Raw genomic sequence first — 17,977 nt, forward strand, 5'->3', positions numbered from 1 at the left:
TTGGAGAAGACTCTTGAGAGTCCCATGGACTGCAAGGAGATCCAACCAGTCCATTCTGAAGGAGATCAGCCCTGGGTGTTCTTTGGAGGGAATGATGCTAAAGCTGAAGCTCCAGTACTTTGACCACCTCATGCAAAGAGTTGACTCATTGGAAAAGACTCTGATGCTGGGAGAGATTGGGGGCAGGAGGGAAGGGGACGACAGAGGATGAGATGGCTGGATGGTATCACTGACTCAATGGACATGAGTCTGGGTGAACTCCGGGAGTTTGTGATGGACAGGGAAGCCTGGTGTGCTGCAATTCATGGGGTCGCAAAGAGTCGGACATGACTGAGCAACTGAACTGAACTGAAAGAGTAATGTATAACATTAACACATTTAAAAAAAAAATGAAAGGTCTTAAATCATGGATCTTAGTCTTCATATTACAAAATCAGAAAAAGAAGAGAAACACAGAGAAACCAGGAAAAGGATAAAATAAACATGAAGATGGAAACCAATGAAACAAATCAAAAAAGTAGGGAAAATCACTGAACCCAAAAGCCTTAAGATAAATAAAATATGATTAAGCTCTAAAAAAAAAAAAAAAGAATAGATACGTTGTGAGTGGTCTTGGGATGGAACACTCATGTGACTGGTGGTCCTTACTTTGGTGCTGCAATGCCTGTGTCCATTGGGCTTGTTGCTTAGGGTGCATCTCCTCCCCTGCAGGCCAGGATTGCTAGTTCTCTTGTCTGTTTTTCCACAAGAACTTATAGCCATGCCTGCTCTGAATGAATGACTCAGAGTCATCCATTCTCTCAGCTTAGAGTTTTCAAGGGTTGTCAGCCCTAGAGTACTCTTATTTGGTCCATTAAAAATGCAAATACCTCTTTTAGCTTAGGCTACTTTAATAAAATACCCATAGTCTGGGTGGCTTACACAAAACAGGTATTCATTTCTCACAGTTCTGGAGGTTGGAAAGTCAGATCAGCAAGCCAGCATTTGCGAGTTCTGGTGAGGGCCCACTTCCTGGTTGGTGAATGGCTGTCATCTGGCCCTATCCTCACATGGCAGGGGTGATGGGAGGTGGGGAGAAGAAGAGGGAGCTCACTGGTCTCTTTTTTAAAGGGCTCTAATTCCATCATGAAGTCTTCTGTCACTGTTTCCACTGTTTCCCCATCTATTTGCCATGAAGTGATGGGACCAGATGCCATGATCTTAGTTTTCTGAATGTTGAACTTTAAGCCAGCTTTTTCACTCTCCTCTTTCACTTTCATCAAGAGGCTCTTTAGTTCTTCTTTGATTTCTGCCATAAGGGTGGTGTCATCTGCATATCTGAGGTTATTGATATTTCTTCTGGCAATCTTGATTCCAGCTTGTGCTTCTTCCAGCCCAGCGTTTCTCATGATGTGCTTATGACATCATCCAATCCTAATTCCCTCCCCAAATCTGCCTCGCTAATATTATCACAATGATTTTTAGGGTTTCATCATATGAAGTTTAGGGGGACATGAGCATTCAGTCCATAACAGTACCCTGGACTAGAAATATTTTGTATCCAGTAGGGGAGAGATCTCTTCCCTAAATTAATTTCCATTTAATGCCCTCATTAATTTACAGGAGCACATACCACAAGGGCTTATACGTTGCCACCACATCTAGCTCTTTCAAGCTTTGCCCAGGCTTCTTTGATCCCCCTTTAAGGTCCCCATCCAGGCTGCTCAGCATCTGCCTCTCTCTCATCTCCCTCCCTGAGGGCTTTACCTGATTTTCATGGTCATGGCAGCAAGGGCTGCCCTGACCTAACCATGAACTTCCCTGGTCAGTTCATGGAAATCATTCAGAAAAATTTGTCCTCCGCAATCAGACCTCAGCCTCCCACAGACCTCATTTAAGTACATTTCCTTCTTGCTTTCTGTGCTGTAGTCTAACTAGACATCTTCTGTTTCCTTAACTACATCACATTCTCTCTTCTTACCTCTGGAACTTTGACCATGCTGTTCTCCCAACCTGGCACTTCACCTGCCTAACTCCTCCTCACATTTCCAGGCTCAGTTTTATGTGCATTACCTCAGAGAGGTCTTTTCTGACTCCTAGGCTTGTTTCTGTGCTCTTGAATCCACTTTTATCTCCGATTTCCTGTATCATATCACCACTGCTTATTAAAATTACTGTTAAAGTGTCTATCTCCCTTATTAAATGATAAACTCCCAGGAGCCAAGTGACCCTATCTTTTGCTCACTCATGTATGCCAAGTATTTATCCCAAATAGGAGTACAGAATCATAATGATGCTAACTGAAGCAGAGGTTTTCAGTCTTATTCCAAGACACAGGCATCCAAGGAATGTGGCCTTTATTTATTGCTATGAGTCGACATATTTTTTGATTCTGAGTTACTCTGATAGACTGTTAGGAAATTCAACTTAGTTAGATTTGATTGTGTCGTAACATTAGAGGTTTTCTACTTATTACTTATATCCCATGTGTCCGCAGAGATTAGATCCATTGTTTCTACAGGTTTCTGGTGTTTTGGTATCATGAGTGGGACTGGAAATCAGTGGTGAAGATGAATACCTCAAGGCCTTCAAAACTCACCTCCCTTGACATACCATATTTCACAAGAAATTCTGTATGAATTTCATTCTCCTTTGTCATACCATATTTCATTCTTACCTTAAAAGTAATTTCTGCCTCCGTGGGTGCAGTCAGTATCATAAGAACTGAACACTTATTATTCTAGAATCCAAGACTTCTGTTATTACTTCTGCTTTAACGTTTCTTTCTAATTTCAGGAGACCTCTCTTTGCCTCCTGCTTCTCTGACTCTATCTCTTACTTAAACACCAGCCGTTCTCTTTTCTTTCCAAAGTAGACTTTGGTGTCCTATGAATTTCAGCATCTGAACTAGTAGCACAGAAATCAGTTCCCGTTTCCTTGAGATCAGGGAGGGCTTAATCATCAAAACCTTCTGAGAAATGAAGAGAAATGGAAATATTTGGGTTCCTTTCTTCTAGTGCAATTGTGAATGCTAAAACAAAGTAATTGAATTTGCATAATATAAGAGCCCGAGTATTCAGGTTCTGCCACACTAACATTTGTTGAATGCTTACTTACATGTTAGCCACTCTGTTAAATGCTTTACGTAGAAAGTCACATATAATTGTCACAAGAACCCTTTGAGGTAGGTAATCTACGAAACAGAGGCTCAGAGAGGTTAAGTCATGTCCTGAAGTAACTGAGAGGATTCCTGCTCAGTGAGACTCACCTCAGAGCCTCCAGTCTTACCTCTGCTGTTGTTTCTTTTGCAAAGACTGAAAAGGGTTTGTCAAGTGAATAATTAGATAAAGGAGACCCTTGAGAGCTTCCCTAACCAACTAATACTAAGATGAATTTATACCAGCAGCTTTTTGGAAACAGGTAGCCTATTTTATTTTCTAAAATAGAAGAATAACAACAAGCATGAGAGTTTCAGGCTATAATGAATATTGTATCCAGTAGACTTTTGGAGACATTTTTGACAAATATCACCTGTCACCATCTCTCTCAAAGTATGTCTGTTAGAGAGCTTCAGTTTTGACCTCAGTTTGAAATGATGGTGCATATCTGTTAGTCACCTCCGTGGTGAGTTGGACAAATATTGACATCTGACTGTAAAATTCTGTCACTACGCTACACACCTTTCTGGGAAAACTGATCTACAAGGGTCCTAGCTGGGAGAGTGGCCATGGTGATTCTCTCTTTTTATCTGTTGGTTCTCGTGGGAATCATCAAGTTTTATTTTATTAAGATAACTCTCCACACTTACACCAGAGGACATACTCTGAGAATATTAAATGGTATATGAAGAGTGTCTAGACATGTTAATGCACCTTAATGTCATCTTGCAGTGTGAATTAGACCACAGTTCTTTAGATGGCTTCTTAAGTTGGAAACCACTGGTGTTTGAAATCAGCCTCTGTATTTATCAAAGACATTAGTGTAGATACTTCTGTAATTGCTCCTAAATATTGAGATTGATATGAAAGATGGTACAGGTTTATAGTCCTTTCCTCCAAATACTCGGGGCCAGATGTTTTCAAAATACAGGTGTTTTAAAAATGTAATAGACTGCACTCAGACTTTATGTTACAGAGCACCCCTTCCCCAGCACACTGTGCAGAATATGATTATTCTTGTCAAGTGTCATTTTAGATTTTACTGCCAAATTAGAAGATCAGGAGTGGTCCTCAAATGACTTGCAAAATAACTTGTTGATTTTCACAGCTTTCTGTACATTAGCACGTGGATGAGAGATTGTGGACTTACAGTATGTATCCCCTGCTATTAACCAGAGAGAAAATAAAAATGATGTAATAGTAATGAAGCAAAACTGCAATTGAAAGAAGGGGTTCTGTGTGTTGTCTGTCTGTGTCTTTCTTTTTGTAAGAAAAATTAGTCATTAGTGGGATGGAAACAATTTTGGGAAGAACTTGCAAGAGAGACACACACCTTTGAGAGAACAGGAGAGAAAGGACGGCAACTATTGGCAGGAGGAGAGCATGAGTGACGGAATGGCTTGTATGAGTTGAATGGAGGCAGGACATAGAGGTACAGGCCTGATGCTCTGGTCCTCCAGTTTTTGTGCATGTGTGTGTTAGTCGCTCAGTTGTGTCTGACTCTCTGTGACCCCATGGACTGCAGCCTGCCAGGCTTCTCTGTCCATGGGATTCTCCAGGCAAGAATACTGGAGTGGGTTGCCATTTTCTTCTCCAATGTGATTTATAGGGGCCTAAATTCCCTGATGGAGAAGGCAATGGCACCCCACTCCAGTACTCTTGCCTGGAAAATCCCATGGACGGAGGAGCCTGGGGGGCTGCAGTCCATGGCGTCGCTAAGAGTTGGACATGACTGAGCAACTTCACTTTCACTTTTCACTTTCATGCATTGGAGAAGGAAATGGCAACTCACTCCAGTGTTCTTGCCTGGAGAATCCCAGGGACGAGGGAGCCTGGTGGGCTGCCGTCTGTGGGGTCGCACAGAGTCGGACACGACTGAAGCGACTTAGCAGCAGCAAATTCCCTGATGGGTCAGATGGTAAAGAATCTGCCTTCATTGCAGGACACACATGTTCGATCCCTGGATTGGGAATATCCCCTGGAGAAGGGAATGTTTACCTACTCCAATATTCTTGCCTGGAGAATTCCATGGACAGAGGAGACTGTCAGACTACAGGTTCATGGAGTCACAAAAAGTTGGACACAACTGAGCAACTAAATATCATCTGCTCAGTGTCAGAAGGGCAATATTCAGGTTGGAAATGGCAGATACCAATGTGTGAAACAGACTGTCAAGCAAAAGAACAGAATAGAGGAGACAGCTGAAGGGTAGACTCCTGGTTCTTACACTTTTGATGTCAGGGCATCCCTTATGTTTTGTCCGTTGTGTTGTATAGGCCTTATTAGTCCCTGGGTGTTATGGGTACTTCTCTACTCAAAGTGATATGGTGTCTTACTGTGTCAGATGCTTCCATGGCTTTTTATTTTTTTTTTCCCACTCCTAGTTTGAAAAGTTTTAGAAAATCATTTTTAGCTTCTAAATGTCTCATCAAAAAGGAATATCCCATTCCTTTTTCTTTAAATCCTGAGCAGTTGGATTAAAAATTAATGCTGCATCTTAGCTTGCACTATTATAAATATACTACCAAGATGTCTGGTGTATGAGACGCAGAAAGAGAAACTATTAACATCTGTGAGGCCAAAGGAGTAGATTCTCCCCGTTCCTCAATCAAGAACTCTGATGTTTTTCAGCCTCTTTAAATGCCAATCAATGATACTGTTCATTGAGAAACTGAGTCTTCAATTCTCTCTTTAAAAAAAAAAAAAAAAGAAAAAACAGCAATCTGTCCTTAAATTGTAAGGAAAATGCATTATAAATGCATTTTATTTTATTTTAGAGTAAAATATCATTAAATTCAGAAATAGCACACAGATAGCATTTTAAAATTTGAAAAAATTTCAAAACAATTTAAGAATATTGTAAAATAAGACAACAGAGTATACTTAGCCCTTAGTGTGTTTCCACATAGGCATAAGAACATTTTTAAGATTTCAAAACAATGGTTTATTGGTTGGTAATGAGGTTACAAAGATGGTAGTTGCTATTGCTGCTGCTGCTAAGTCGCTTCACTCATGTCAGACTCTGTGCGACCCCATAGACTGCAGCCCACCAGGCTCCCCTGTCCCTGGGATTCTCCAGGCAAGAACACTGGAGTGGGTTGCCATTTCCTTCTCCAATGCATGAAAGTGAAAAGTGAAAGTGAAGTCGCTCAGTCGTGTCCGACTCTTAGTGACCCCATGGACTGCAGCCTACCAGGCTCCTCCATCCATGGGATTTTCCAGGCAAGAGTACTGGAGTGGACAAAGATGGTAGGAGGTAGATCCAAAGAAGCCTCATAAGACCACAGTAGAGTACTGAAAACAAGCCGAGTTTATCTTTGGAAATGTAAATAACAATGCTCTAAACAGAAAACTTTGAGAAACACACAAGTATATATAAGCACACATCTGTGGTGTCAGAGTGATGCTGTCATCAAATGAAATATAACTTCTAGAAAACTCCATTGTATAGTTATAAGTGCAGGTTACAAATTTGCAATGAATTCATGTTTTGCTGTGCAAGAGATCTAGAGCAAGAAAACAAATAAAATAGGATTTGTTATTTAGTAAGCTCAAACATGTACTATTTTGATAAGTGAGATGGTTAAATATTTACCATTATTGCCAACAGATGCAGTGATTAGTATAAAAAAAATAACGTAAGTATGATATTCTCTGGCATTCCATTTTTTATTTCCAATATTTTTTCTATTCTATTTTCTTTTTGTTTGTTTTGTTTGTGAATTATGGGCAGTTTTCTCTTACTGTGTACAAAGCTGAATGTAGACCCTTCTCTGCAAACTCACTGCTTCTTCTGTTCCCAATACCTTGCCTCTCTATAAACTCAGTGGACTAAAGATTTGCAACACAATGCCTACTCTTCTCTCTACCTCTTCCTTATCCCTTCCCCTTTCTCTCCACTTCTTCCTTGTTCCTGCCCACTTTTCTCTACTTCTTCTTTGTACTAATACTTTCTACTAATATTAAAACATTAATATTATTTACTAATATCAATTTTTACTAGTAAAAATTACTAGTAATTTTTTACTAAATATTTTAATAATTTTTGTGAGATAACTCTCAACTGTTCTCAAATATATTTTCAGTCCCCTCATTTTATCCCCCATTTAACACATTCTAGTCCATCCTTCAGCCACTCCTAGAGCAACATCTCCTCCGGGGAGCCATTTCTGACACCTGTAACCTCCTGCCATTCTAACCAGTGCTCCACCCTCTGTGCCTCCTATCACCCTGCACACAGCTCTGTCCAGAAGTCACTCTATTTTTCTCTGATTGTTAATGTATTTGATTCTTTCCACCACCCAACTGGAAACTCTTATTTATATCTCCAATTTCAATAAGATACTTGGTACTTGATATATACCTAAATATACTTGATATATACTTGTATAAGTGAATGAGGTGCCCATGTGTTCTGACCACCTTGTGCCAAAAAAATCCTTTTTGTGGCTCTGTTACCCACAGAATACCTTCCAGCTCCTGTGAGGGACAAAGCAAGCCCTTGTAACCTGTCCTTGACAGTGTTTCCTCATGCTGCTGGACTATTTTTCAGCCCTCTGTGGACTTTTCTAATTCTTTGCCTTTGCACATGAGTTTTCTTCATCTAGACTATATCACCCTGCATCTCCCCACCCCCATGCCATGACTTTGATCAAGTCCTTTCCGCCTGCTAAACTTTCATACATCTTGCAAACCCACCATAAATGGCATATTTCTGAGAATCCTTATAATTCTTAGGTGAAGTACATGTCTTTACCAAATGTGCTTACTGTATGGTGACCATATTTAATTCATTATTTGCTGTGTCCTCGGAGCCTAGCTCAGGGCCTAGTGTCTATCAGATGCTCTGCAAATGTGGTTCGATTAAATGATGTGTCCTGAGTTTATGGAATAGTACAGGAATAAAAGTTAGGTTTTTGGAGACAAAAAAACAGATTTAGTGTGAATACTGGCTATAACAGTCATCCTAAGTGTGACCTTAGGCTAGCTACATAATAGCTTTCATCCTTAATTACTTGTCTGGAAAATGGGGGTAATAATTCACACCAAGCAGGTCTGTGAGGATTAAGGTAAAGAATATGAAAACACCACAGAACTGTCAATAAACAGTTGCCCAGCAAAATACAACTCTTATTATTATTAGCAATAGGAGTCTTTCAGAAGGCAAGATCATTCACATTGAGAGTGCGTTTCTAAGAACTGTGGTTTTTGTTGTTGTTCAGTCACTCAGTTGTGTCCAGTTCTTTGTGACCCCATGGACTATAGCATGCCAGACTTCCCTGTTGCTCACCATCTCCCAGAGCCTGCTCAAATTCATGCCATTGAGTCAGTGACACCATCTAACCATCTCATCCTCTGTTATCCCTTTCTCCTCCTGCCTTCAGTCTTCCCCAGCATAAGAATCTATTCTAATGAGTCAGCTCTTCACATCAGGTGGCCAAAGTGTTGGAGCTTCAGCTTCAGCATCAGTCCTTCCAATAATTATGCAGGATTGATTTCCTTTAGAATTGACTGATTTGATCTTCTTGCAGTCCAAGGGACTCTCAAGAGTCTTCTCCAACACCATGAAGGAAGAATGAGATCCAAATAAAGCTAAACTTTTTTGGAGGGATTTATGTCAACTCTTGGAGAAGGCAATGGCACCCCACTCCACTACTCTTGCCTGGAAAATCCCATGGACAGAGGAGCCTGGTAGGCTGCAGTCCATGGGGTCGCTAAGAGTCGGACACGACTGAGTGATTTCACTTTCACTTTCCACTTTCATGCATTGGAGAAGGAAATGGCAACCCACTCCAGTGTTCTTGCCTGGAGAATCCCAGGGACGGCAGAGCCTGGTGGGCTGCTGTCTATGGGGTCGCACAGAGTCGGACACGACTGAAGCGACTTAGCAGCAGCAGCAGCGTGTCAACTCTAATTTTAAAAAAAGATGTGTACACTTCAGTGTTCATAGCAGCACTATGTACAATAGCCAAGACATGAGGCAACCCAAGTGTCCATTGGTGAATGAATGAGTAAAGATGTGGTACATATATACGATGGAATGTTACTCAGCCATAAAAAATAAAACAATGGCATTTGCAGCAACATGAATGAACCTCGAAATTGTCATATTAAGTAAGTTAGACAGAGAAAGACAATTATCATATATTGCTTGTAAGAGTAACCTAAATAATGATACAAATGAACTCATTTACACAACAGAAATGGACTCACAGACATAGAAAACAAACAGTTACCAGACAGCAAAGAGGGGGAGGGATAAAATAGGAGCTTGGGATTAACATATACACACTAGATAATCAATAAGGACCTATTATAGAGCCCAGGTAACCACACTCAATATTTTGTAAAAACCTATAAGGGAAAATAATCTGAGAAAGAATAGCTTTATATCCCTTCTGATTGGTGTGAGGTGATACTTCATCATCAAAAAGTCTATAAATAACTGCTGGAGAACATATGGAGAGAAGGGAACCCTCCTCCATGGCTGGTGGGAATGTAAATTGATACAGCCTTTATGGAGAACAGTATGGAGATTTCTTAAAGAAAACTAGGAACAAAACTACCATATGACCCACTACTGGGCATATATCCTGAGAATCCCACTACTGGGCATATATCCTGAGAAAATCACAATTTAAATCCTCCCAATCTCACTACTGGGCATATATCCTGAGAAAATCACAATTTAAAAAGACGTGTGTACCCCAATATTCATTGCAGCACTGTTTATGATAGCAAAAGACCCTGATGCTGGGAAAGATTGAAAGCAGGAGGAAAAGGGGATGGCAGAGGATGAGATGGTTGGATGGCATCACCAACTCAATGGACATGAGTTTGAGCAAGCTCCAGGAGATGGTGATGGACAGGGAAGCCTGGCATGCTCCAGTCCATGGGGTTGTGAAGAGTTGGACAGGACTGAGCAACTGAACAGCAACAAGGACATGGAAGCAACCTAGATGTTCACTGAAGGATGAGTGGATAAAGAAGATGTGGTACATATATGCAATAGAATATTACTCAGCCATAAAAAGGAATGAGGTTGAGTCAATTGTAGTGAAGTGGAGGAACCTAGAGCCTATTATGCAGAATGAAGCAGTCAGAAAGAGAAAAACAAATATTGTATATTAATCTATATATATAAAATCTAAAAAAGTAGTACTGATGACCCTATTTGCAGGGAAGGAATGGAGATGCAAACGGACTTGTGGGCACAGAGGGATAAAGAGAGGTTGGGATGAATTGCGAAGGTAGGATTGACATATGTACACTATTATGTGTAAGATAGCTGATGAGAAGCTGCTGTGTAACATAGGGGGCCCAGCCTGGCACTTTGGAATGACCTAGAAAGGTAAGATGGAGGGGTGGGGAGGGATACTCAAGCAGAAGGATACATGTGTAATTGTGGTTGATTTTGATTTTTTATATGGTGGAAACCAGCACTACATTATAATTTCCCTCCAATTAAAGAATAATTTAAAAAAGAATAACTTTATGTATAATAGGATCATTTTGCTGTATATCTGAAACTGATACAACATTATAAATCAACTCCAATTGAAAAAATAAAGACAAAAATAAATTACTTTTAGAAAGATGAAAGAAACAGGTGTCACTGTAGACAGAGGTAGAGCCTAAGCAGTGTTAAACAGGTCAGCCAGGCAGGGTTCTGAGGGAAGAAAGGAAATAAACCAGTAAAAGTAGAGGGTGGAGGCACATAAAGGCAGCAGGCAGAAAGGTCCAGATGGTGGGGGGCCTTGCTTGATAGACTGAGGGGCTGTTGACTTCTTTCCAGAACTGCTCTGCGGCTGCAATCTAAAGAGACCATTGTTCCTGCTGATTTTCTCACAATGTGATCTGTTGCTGTCCATTGAAAAGGCACGTGTATCACCCAAGGCCCCACCGATGGGAACACACAGAAGTAGTGCAGCACGTTGGAGCTGTGCCAGGCTTCCCATTATTTCCCAGAGAAACTAACCTCAGTGGTCACCCAAGAGAGCAGAGCCCCCGAAACCTGCACACACCCCTCAAGTGCTCCATTAGCAGAAGACAGTCCCTACCTGTTTCCTGTGGCCCTTCTGTGTGGCAGGCAGCCAGTGTATGGAGGAGCCATAATTTCATGTCGTCTTCCAGTTTCAGCTGTCAGCTTGTCAAAGAGAGGGACCTGTTGAGCTGAGCATCAGCTTCTCTTTGTAAGTGTGTGCCATCTCTGCTCATCGTGCTAAACTCCATTGTTCATGCAGAAATAGGGGTTGGTGGGGGGACGCTGTAATCTAAAACAATTACCTTTTATTTGCTTAATCATTTTTTTAAACAAGCGAGTTTAAGGAGGAAATGTGCATCTTGTCTAGGAGACAGCATCCTGTTAGCTGGCTGAGGAACTGTCTAGAGAACAATACCTCTCTATAAGCAGTTTGTCACAACTGGTTAGTTTTTAATACCAGGGAGGTTTCATTACCTCTTTTGGAATTGCAGAGTGTTTAGAATAGAAATGTTCATTTCTTTGTAGGAAGTATGCTTTCTGGGAGTAGTATTGTGTGGCCATTTCCCTCTCTAATGCCTCAAATTTGGCTCTATTTTTAGTCATCCTAGCCCAAAAAGAGGATCTCAATTTACTCTGTGTAATGCTTTGACAACTAGTTGTATCTGGCTATTGGGTACTTGAAATGTGACAAGAGGGATTTGAGGATTGAATTTTTCATTTTTAAAATTTAAAAGCTGATATTTGATTCAGTTATTCAAAGACTTTCAGCTATTGGAGAAACCTGATTATGTGAATTATTTTTATTAAAATTAAACATTTTATTTTGTAGATGTACATGCAGGTGTAAGAAATAGGAGAGAGAAATCCCATGTCTCCTTTACCCAGTTTCTCCAATGATAATACCTTGCATAGTTGTAGCACCAGACCACATACAGGATTTTAACATTAATGTAGTTAGAGCACTCCCGTCACCAGAGGGGTCCCTCATGTGCTCTTATGCATTTTCTTAGTCACACCCACATCCCTCCACACCTCCCTCCCTCATTTCTAACCTTGGCAACCACTACTCTGTTCTCCATTTCTGTAACTTTGCCATTCCAAGAATGCTGTAGAAATGGAATCATAGACTAAGCATCTTTTTGAGTCTCAATTCTTTCCCTAATTCATTTGAGAGTTATCCATATTGTTCCATGTTTCAATAGTTCGCTCCTTTTCATTGCTAAGTAATAGTTCATGGTTCGGTTGCATGACTGTGTGACCACTGACCTGTTGGATAGCAGATGCAGATTTTTCAGGTTCAGGCTATTATGAATAAAGCTATCTTAAACATGTGCATACAGATTTTTGTGTGATCATAAATTTTTATTTAACTGGGATAAATGCCCAGGATTGCAAGGTTATGTCACGGTGTAGGTGCACGTTAGTTTTATAAGAAATTGCCAAATATTTTCGGGGGCACCCTACCATTTTGCATTTCTGCCAGCATTATATGAGTGAGCCAGTCAGTTTCTCTGCATCTTGGCCAGCATTTAGTGTTTGTCACTACTTTTTTGTTTTATTCATTCTGCTAGGTATGCAGTGTGAATCTACTTTTTCAATTGTAGATTTTATGAGATCTCCATAGAGTTCAAGTATTTGTTATGAAAATTTAGCGTCCAATATGAAATGTGCTCGGAGAAGGCAATGGCACCCCACTCCAGTACTCTTGCCTGGAAAATCCCATGGGTGGAGGAGCCTGGTAGGCTGCAGTCCATGGGGTCGCTAAGAGTCGGACACGACTGAGCGACTTCACTTTCACTTTTCACTTTCATGCACTGGAGAAGGAAATGGCAACCCATTCCAGTGCTGTTGCCTGGAGAATCCCAGGGACGGGGGAGCCTGGTAGGCTGCTGTCTATGGGGTTACACAGAGTCAGACACGACTGAAGTGACTTAGCATAGCATAGCATATGAAATGTGCTTATGTATAAAATCCTCCCTGAACTTTGAAGACTCAGTACTAAAAAATGTAAAATATCTCAACAGTTTTGAGATCAAACCAATCAATCCCAAAAGAAATCAACCCTGAATATTCATTGGAAAGACTGATGCTAAAGCTGAAGCTCCAACACTTTGGTCATCTGATGTGAAGAACTCACTCATTGGAAAAGACCCTGATGCTGGGAAAGATTGAAGGCAAAATGAGAAGGGGGTGGCAGAAGGTGAGATAGATAGAATCACCGACTCAGTGGGCATGAATGTGAGCCAACTCCAGGAAATCGTGAAGGACAAGGAAGCCTGGTGTGCTGCAGCCCATGGGGTCGCAGAGTCAGACACGATTTAGCAAATGAACAGCAAAAGGATTATAGGGTGCATTGGACTAGATAATATATATTTTTAAAATTAGTTTAACATGTTTGTTTTTTTGAGTGTGGTTACTAGAAAATGTAAAATTACAAGATGGCTTAGACCAGGGGTTCCAATCCTCCTTAGGAACTGGGCTGCACAGCAAGAGGTGAGTGGTGGGTGAGCAAGCAGAGCTCCATCTGAACTTACAGCCGCTCCCCATCACCGGCGTTACCACCTGAGCTTTGCCTCCTGTCAGACCAGTGTGGCATAATAAACATGAAATGTGCTTGAATCATCCCCAAACCATCCCTTCTATCCCCGCCCAATCCATGGAAAAATTATCTTCCGCAAAACCAGTCCACGGTGCCAAAAATGTAGGGGACTGTGGGTTTAGACCATGTTTCTGTTGGACAGTGCTGGTCTAGCCTGATCGGATCACATAGCCCACCTGGGCCTCTCAGTGGAGTGTCTTGTTTTATTTATTACAGGAGTCAGTGGACATGTTCTACAAAAGGCCAGCCAGTAACCATTTAGACCTCATGTGCCATAAAGTTACGTAAAGCTTTATGCTTTCAGAGTCCATCTTGTGGGAACTACTGCCATACTGGGGGCTTCCATTAAGGGTTGGAACTACAGAGAAAATGATTCTTACATGGGAGCACACTCTTGAGGAAGTCCACTGGCTGCCAGAGGTTCCCCCACTACCTTTTGTGTCTCCAGTCTTCCACAGGTGCCTTGCAGTGAGTGGTCCTACATCAGGAATGCAATTTGACAAATGTGGTACCCCACAAAGTACAGCAGAGCCTGGGATGCATGGGGATGACATCTGAGTGCAATGCCTTTTCAGTCCACAGATTAAACGTAGATGTAGAGGGAAGTAAGGAACTTCGAGCTAGACTACAAAAACAGCCTTTTGTGCCACACATTTCCTCCCTTCATGTGCACTCTTTTTGAGTAGTTTTACAAGTTAATCCCTCAGGGAAGATGGTTAGTCAAGAAAGAATAAGATAAAAGGCCTGAGGACTAGACTCTTCAGAAAAGTGAAAGTCGCTCAGTCATGTCCGACTCTTTGCGACCCCATGGACTGTACAGTTCATGGCATTCTTCAGGCCAGAATACTGGAGTGGGTAGCCTTTCCCTTCCCCAGGAGATCTTCCCAACCCAGGGATCAAAACCCATGTCTCCCGCATTGCAGGAGGATTCTTTACGAGCTGAGCCACAGGGAAGCCCAAGAACACTGGAGTGGGTAGCCTACCCCTTCCCCAGGAGATCTTCCCAACCCAGGGATCAAAACCCATGTCTCCCTCATTGCAGGAGGATTCTTTACCAGCTGAGCCACAGGGAAGCCCAAGAATACTGGAGTGGGTAGCCTTTCCCTTCTCCAGGAGATCTTCCCAACCCAGGGATCAAAACCCATGTCTCCCGCATCGCAGGAGGATTCTTTACGAGCTGAGCCACAGGGAAGCCCAAGAGCACTGGAGTGGGTAGCCTACCCCTTCCCCAGGACCCAGGGGTTGAACTGGGGTCTCCTGTATTGTACGTGGATTCTTTACCAACTGAGCTATGGGTTGAAATATGAGCTGGAATATGAGTGAAGGAATATGAGCTGGCAGTTTGTAGCTGGAGGAAGTGTTACAATTTTTCCTTCTGGGTATGAGCCACCATATAATATGAGATTGGAAAATAGGAAAACAGAATTTCACTCCAAATCCAGCTAGTGGACAAGACATTTTTTTTTTTTCTCTTCTAATTTTTTGCCTTTTTCTCTTACTACCTGAAATAATGTAAAATCTCAATTTGGCTTCACTCTGTTCCTGAGTTCCAAGAGCTGGGTTTGAAAGTGTAAAGGAAAAGGCCATTGATGACATGTTCATTCTTCTTTGAAATGATATCCATCCATTGAAAATTTCTCTCTTTTCTCCTCATTGTATCCTGTGGTTGAATGTGGAGTAATTGTATCCTGTGGAATAATGTGTGGTTTCAGCACTTTTGGGCTTGTTTCTTTGGAGGCAGCATTGGCACACACACACTGGGTATGTGTGTAGGGATCTCACTTACAGTGTTGGCATGCTTTTGTTCAGAGCTGCCTGCCAAGGAAGTGGGGCTTAATATTAGTAGGGGTACTTAGTTAAGGATCTAAACTTGTATTCTCTAATCAGCATCATTCATTATACATGTGATATTTAGATCTCTTTACAGTTGCTCCCTGGATTTGTTTATTAGTTGATTTCAAATTTTGGAGTAGTAGAAGGATATGATAAATTTATTTAAATCTCCAATGTTAAGCAGCCCTCTATTATTCTAATAGGGGTGATCTGAGAGCAAAAGACATATTAGCATGCCTATATTCAAAGTTGACATTTAATGCATTACCTGTGTCAGGAACTCTGATAAAAATACACATACACATGATTCCTAGTTCTCTCACATCTAGTCAACTGAATAGTCCCCCAGTTTTTCAAGTCTCAGTAAATAACAACACTATCCACTCAGCTTTTCAGGTCAAACATACAGATATCATTGTTTTCTCATTGAAAACATGAGAAATGAGGATATCCACAATATCCAATCTATGATTTTCTTCACCCGCAATACCCATATACAGGCTATTTCAGCTCTAGCTTCAAGGTACAGTCCAACCTGACCACATCTCGCCATCAACAACCACTGGCCTTTGGACAATTGCCCCCACCAGGCCTTGTCCTACGGTAGCCTCTAGTCTGATCCTGTCCTTCCATCTTGCCTTCCTAAAGCCAGTCTCCATGCAGCCAGAAGGATAAACTACATCATTTATGTCATGCTTTTGCCCAAAACCTTCCAAAAGTTTCCTGTTAGACTCAAAATCTATCTAATTGTCTCACCATGTAAGACCCAGATACCAGCTAACCATCTTTCTCTCTCTCTCATCTCCCTGTGCTCTTCCACATGGGCCTTTTTGTTTTTCCTCAGAAAACATAAAATTGGTTTACACCGTAAATGTTTCACATGCTATAGTTTTTGCTCCAGACACTTGTCCCATAGATTTTGCCAGACTACTCCTTGTTCAGCTAAAATTAACCTCTTTGGAGAGACCTTCTTTGATCTTTGTATTTCAAGAGGTCACCCCAACTAACTGGGTTATAGTTCTATCCATCACCCTGTTTGGTTTTGTTTTTTCCTAAGAATGTCGCTATTTGGAATTTTATGTGTGGATGTGGATTATTTAGAAAAGGCTAAATGGTAGAAATAGAGAGATCCACAAACAGTATCCTAGTTTTAACAGTACAGAAGTTAATCTGTTGCTCATGTAATAGTTCAAGGTAGGTGTTCTTATTTGGGAGGCCACTCCCCTCCATGTGGGGCTTCAGAGTCCCAGGTGCCTCTCGTCTTGTGACTGCTTTTCTCTTGAGTCTGTAATCAGCAGCAGAAGAAAGTGAGTGTGTGGGAAGCATGCGTGCATGTGCGTATGCTCAGCCGCTCAGTCATGTCCGACTCTTTGCAACCCCACAGACTGTAGCCCACAAGCTCCTCTGTCCATAGGATTTCCCAGGCAAGAATACTAAAGTGGTCTGGCCTTTCTTATTCTAAGGGTTCTGCCTGACCCAGGGATCTAATCCGTGTCTCCTGCATTGCAGGCGGATTCTTTACCCCCGAGCCACCTGGGAAGCCCATATGGGAAGCATGCCTTTTCTTTTTTTCTCACGAAGAGCATAACTCATGCTCAGCCAGATATTCCAAAGCCCCTTTTCAGATACTGCATCCATCTCAGCATCCGAATCTCTGAGCCATGCTCAGTTCTTCCTATCCGATCCTGATATGGTTTGTCATGTTCTGACGACTTAATTGAAAGATGATCTTTCATTCTCCTACTGCTAAATAAGACAGTAGAACAGGGACAACGTATGTACACCCTGAGTCCCAGTCAAAAAGGGAAGATTGAGATTCACACAGTCAATAGTGCAGAACAGTGATGGAATCTTCGGGACAGGGATCATAGACTCTGCTTTTGCAGTGAAGGAAGTTTCCTCATTGGAACCTAGATTGCATTGGGAGGACCTCCCTCGTCCATTGTTCTCTGTGGTTCTTTGCTTCGCCTTCGAAACTTTCCCTTGCTCGGTTTCTTCCATGGACATATCTATAGTGAACTTTGTGAGTTGGACTTCCTTGGATTCTGTGCAATTTTTGCAACTTGTTTCCTGCTCATAGCAGATATTTGGGAGAATATGGACTGCTTTAAGGATTTAAGAGTCCAAGGCTTTTTAAAAACCAGACCCATGGTATCTTTGGCAATAAAGTTCATCAAAACTTATTAGCCTTTTCGTCTGTTTGCTTCTGATCAGAATTGTGTGTCTGTTTCTCTACCCATGTTTGTTTTTTTTTTTTTTTCTATGTATCCCTTTGGAAGCTACTTTGGTTCTTTGCTTCCTCAAACCTATGCCTCTCACCCGCAGCCTGACAGCAGCCTCTTGAAACTATATTTTGGGAAGCAACACTCATAATCATACTTTTGTTTCTAGCTGAGACTATTTGTTTAAATTAGAATTTTTAAT

The sequence above is a fragment of the Bison bison genome, unplaced genomic scaffold, assembly GCF_000754665.1.
Source record: "Bison bison bison isolate TAMUID 2011002044 unplaced genomic scaffold, Bison_UMD1.0 scf7180017864330, whole genome shotgun sequence".
In the NCBI taxonomy this organism is placed as follows: Eukaryota; Metazoa; Chordata; class Mammalia; order Artiodactyla; family Bovidae; genus Bison; species Bison bison.